The 4940-nt window shown below is 38.8% G+C and overlaps 1 pseudogene; it reads right to left on the bottom strand.

The window, feature by feature from the left end:
* Nucleotides 1–3978, bottom strand: LOC131810520 (glutathione peroxidase 1-like; annotated as a pseudogene).
* Between the last annotated feature and the right edge of the window lie 962 nt (nucleotides 3979–4940).

Here is a 4940-nt window from a genome sequence, read left to right as displayed (position 1 = left end):
CTAGAAGGCAGTTTTGCGACTACCAAGCCCCAGGGATAGGAGGTTTGCTTGGGCACAGCTGGGCCCCCAGGACCCCAGGGCTTCGATGCCCTGCTCCATATACATGGCTGGAAAGCAAAAGCTGTACGTGCACACAGGCACACCATCGGGGCCCACCAGGAACTTCTCACAGTTCCAGGCGACGTCGTTGCAGCCTACCAGAGACCAGGTGATGAACTTTGGGTCAGTCCTGGGCACGGCGCAGTCCTTCCTGCGGACAGGCAGGGCCTCCCGCGGGAAGACCAAGAGGGCTGCGCCTGCGCGCCACTCACCTCACACTTAGAAGGCCTGACGCTGGGCTTGCGCCAGCCGCGGAGTGGCACGTGCTTGAAAGAATTCAGGATCTCTTTACTCTCGGCGTTTTCCGGGCGCCAGAACTGGAGGTGGCGGAAGTCTGGTGGTGGCGGAAGCTGAGCACCACCAGGCCCTGGGGCCTGAGGCCCTGCTGCCGCTGGTTCATCTGGGTGTCATCCCGGACCGTTGTGCCTCAAAGCGACACCACTTTCGGGAGGAGCAGCATTTTGAGCCTCAAGCAACCCTGGCTCGTGGGCTCCCTGCTGCGGTGGGCGCGCGGAGAAGGCAGACTCGGAGCGCAACGAGCGGGGGGCACAGCCCTGCAAGAAGAGTGCATTATGTAATTATGGTTTTAGATTACCTGGTTCATTATTTCTCAAGTCTTTGTAATACTTTATGTTATCTTTAATTCTGCAGATATTTGTTAACATCTTTTATTTCTTTAAACGTTTTAAAAGTCTGCTTTTATTCTCCATCTATGACTTCAACTATCGGAAAAACAGGAATTTAATTCTCCTGTCTTGCTGTTGCTGAATAGCACTTGTGTTGCCATTTTTTTTTTTTTTTAATTAAACTTTTAGCTTTGGTCGCCATTTGAGAATCACATGGGCCACCTTTGGGCCTTGTTTTGAAAGATAATGTTTTAAAATATAAGTGCCTTGGAAATGTCCTTAACTCATGATTATTTTATGTTAATATACCTGTATGATTTTTTTGCAAGGTGCATAGTATAAAACCATGATGGTGTGAGAGAAAATTTGTATTTGTAAATTTTTGCAGACTTGTTTCCGTCATAGTGCAGGCAGAGGCAGATAAATACCCTTGTCATATTTATTTGCTTATTTTCCTTGAGTTTCTCCCTGATCTGGAAAGGAGAGTTATAGACGAGTCTAATTCAGCCAACCCCATCTACCTGCCCCTCCTACTCTGATTGCATGGGCCAAATCTCATTACCTACATTCTCCAGTAAAATCTGATTTCTGATGTTGGTAGATATATAACTTTTAGCTTACCATTCTGCCTTTTACTTTTCTCTCTGGTTTGGGTCCTTTGGTGTTTTTCTTACTTGGGGTTGGGTTGGGCTTAACTGTACATTTAAAATAATGTTTATTATATTTTTTCCAGAATTTCTGGCTATATTATAGTGAGACATTGTTCAGGATATTTATCTTGCCATAGTGTTATTTGAAGTGTAAGCATATGGTCCAATTCATGTTCTCTTTTATTTCTGTACTCTAGTTATACTTTACATATTTCAGTCACTCTAAAATCTTTAGTTACTTTCCAACTCATACTGTTTTGGTTAGGGTAAGATTAAGCATACTCCAGCTGTAAAAATAAACTCCCAAATTTCAGTGCCTTAGAAAGAATAGATGCTTTTTGTTTCCTCATCTAACAACCTGATAGGGGCATATCTCGCTGTCAGGTGACTTTCCTTCATGTGGTATTTCAGATATCCAGGCTTCCTCTATCCCATGCATCAACCAGGGAATAGAAATGACACACACCACTTTCATCTAACTTCTTGGATGGGAGTTAGGCATATAACCACCTGTGGAGGAAAAAGAAGCATAAGAATTACTCCCTTCCCAGTCAGGGCTATATCTAATGAAGACTGCACATTACAGTGGGGACACTCTCAGTATTGATGTACAGATACTCATTTCTGGGACAGGGGCTTTTGTGTATGATATTCCCTGTGCTTGGACGTTTTCCCTCACTTACCCTCTCTGACACTCTTTTGTGCTTTGTCACCCAGACACAACCTAGAAAAGCCTTTCTAGATTAAGTGAGGGCCTGGTTTCATAAAGACAACCTACAAAATCCTTCAGTCCTTAGCACTTATAAAATAGTAATTGTTGTAATGTCCATGCAATTGTGTCCTCAATCTCTAACTCCCCCACTAAAACAGGCTCTGTAAAGGAAGAGCTCATCTTCCTCCAACCCCTTCACCCCCTCTTTCCCATCATGCTATTTCTTGTTCTGTAGTGGCTGGCAAATTGTGAACATGCAATAACTATGTGTTAATGCATAAAAAAAAAAAGGTTTGTATAAAATGATCAACAGATTTATAGTGGAAACCTTGACATTCAGTATCATCAAACTCTTAAAAGTTTAGCTTGTATAAGTAAGTTAAGCAATCTACAAGATAAATTTATGAAGATTAGGACAATCGAGCAGGTTCTGTGACAAAGCCAAATACATATTCTTTGTCATTAGGCATCGCAGATCTACTTTTAAGGAGTGGGGGTGTTCTAAGCTAGAATATTAAAACTCTCCTCTAAAAAATTTAAAATTAGTAAAACCTAGGTTATGATTATGCCAAGGTCTATCAGCTGTGATATTGCCACAATACTGTATTTTAGCCTTCCTCTTAGAGAATACATGGTTTCTTATACCTCCTTATTCTGGAAACTGCATTTCTTGCCTTATAGAGAGAATAAAGCTTGTTCCATTTAGATGTCCCACAAAAGGAATATCAGACAATTAAATATACATTTGGTCCTATAGTCTATTATCTAAACTGTTCAAGTGGGGAGGTTTTTATGTGCTCAACCATTATCTCCAATTTCAAGTATTAAGATCAAAGGATTTTTTTTTCCTCTCTAAAATGTAATAAAATATAATAATATACTTCTTAAAGCAAATAAAATGAGTGTTGAGGTATACATTGTTTCATTAAAGATAGTAATATGTTAAATATGTGTTAGCATATTTTTGTCAAATGTTTAAAAAATCTGATATCTAGTATTTTATGAGCTTTTAATTTTACTTTTTAAAGTTTTTCTCTGTGTGTGTGTGTGTGTGTGTGTGTGTGTGTGTGTATGTGTGTTTCCCATAGATTTTCTGGCTTCTCTTAGGACCTTCTTACTTTCATGCTGCTAGATCCCTCCAGACTAGGTAAAAAGAATGCACTGAACTTAATTGAACTTTCTTGGTAGAAACTTAGTTTTGTTGAAATACTTCATGTTTTATATCTGACTCTTTAACATACACCACTATTCGCCCGTGGTGTATTCTTAACATCTTAGGTTAGTCATTGGTAAATGGCTGCTTTTTGCTGCTGCAATTTTTTACCTATGTGGTTTTGCTTTGAATGTATTTTTTTTTTCTTTAACCATTCAGATTACTGTGAATCATATCAGGAGAGCAGCCTTTTAGTAATCAAGGTCAATAAAAATCCTTATTCCTAATAAGTCATATAAAGCCTTTGCTGTGTGCTATTCCACAGGGCAGAGTAGAAGCTGTTTTATTGACCAGCCTTTCCTGGGGGGACCTTGTAGCATTTGCAATTTTTTCCTTCAGGGACTGGTAAAAGAGACCTCTGCTACTGTTTTAATCAGTACCAGAATCAGCAATTAACCTATAACTGTAGCTGGTGTCCTAGAAATGAGGCAATGTAATCTTTTCTCATTACTTCTTATGGGAAAATTGCTTTTGACATATGTGCTTTAAGGTTGCTCACACATTTCAGGAAATATACTTTTAGCCTATGTCAACCAGTACACATACTACCTCTTCATAGATGGCCACATTTCGGCTTATCTGACCTAAACTCTTCAGTTTTTCATTTTGCCTTTGTGCTTTTAAGGGTGCCTTCTGCATATTTCTATCAGAATAATTATCACAGTGTTGCATAATCATCCTTTTACTCTCTTGACTGTCAATCTTTTGAGATTAGAGAGCATTTATCTTGATAAATTCAGTTACTAGGAAGGTTACCAGTTCTTCATTAATAATGGCATTTCAGATCAACCTTAGGAACTAAGATAGTCTCTGCACAATGAAGAGTGTCTCGCACATAGTAATCTCTCAATAAATATTTCTCAAATAAGATTCTTAATAACAACACCTAATGGGGGCGCCTGGGTGGTTCAGTTAGTTCAGTGTCTGACTTGGGATTTTGGCTTAGGTCATGTTCTCATGGGTCCTGGGAGCCCTGTTTAGGACTCCACACTCGGCTAGGTGTCTGCTTTCTTGTCCCTCTCCCTCTGCTCCTTCCCTCTGCTCACCCACACTCAGTCTCTCAAATAAGTATAAATCTTTAGAGAAATAATAAAACCTAATGTACAACACTTGTTTTATGATAGGCATAGTTCTGAATTTACTTGTATTAGTTCATGTAACCCTCAAAATCATTTTATTAGGTAAGGCTATTATTTTCTCCATTTTACAGATGAGTTATTGATGCAAGAAAGGGTGAGTAAATTTCCAAATGGCACACAGCCAGGTAGTGATGGTGCCATGAGTCAAATCTGGTCAGTCTGGCTGCCAAGTCCATCCCTCTAACATTACTGTAAGAAAAAGCTTCCATAGAAAGAAATGACTTGCTGATGAAACATCTTCACATATAAGAGGAAGAAAAATTTATACTTACACAGAAGACTGACACTAACTATAAATACATGTTCATATAGGGCATATGAGAAGTAAAAAGAAAGCTATTATTTACATTCCTTCATATTTTCATTGAATCAAAACTGTGTATCATTTTTCCAGAAAAGTTTGTGAATAAAATTAAATCTTTTTATGCTTTATATCTAGAATTAAAAGACTCAGTGCATAATTAGAAGAAATAAAAAGTCTTTTCAGTTCTTAATTTTAGA

Source organism: Mustela lutreola, chromosome 10 (assembly GCF_030435805.1).
Source record: "Mustela lutreola isolate mMusLut2 chromosome 10, mMusLut2.pri, whole genome shotgun sequence".
NCBI lineage: Eukaryota > Metazoa > Chordata > Mammalia > Carnivora > Mustelidae > Mustela > Mustela lutreola.
The sequence above is the reverse complement of the archived record's forward strand: the minus strand, read 5'-3'. Positions and strand labels throughout refer to the sequence as shown.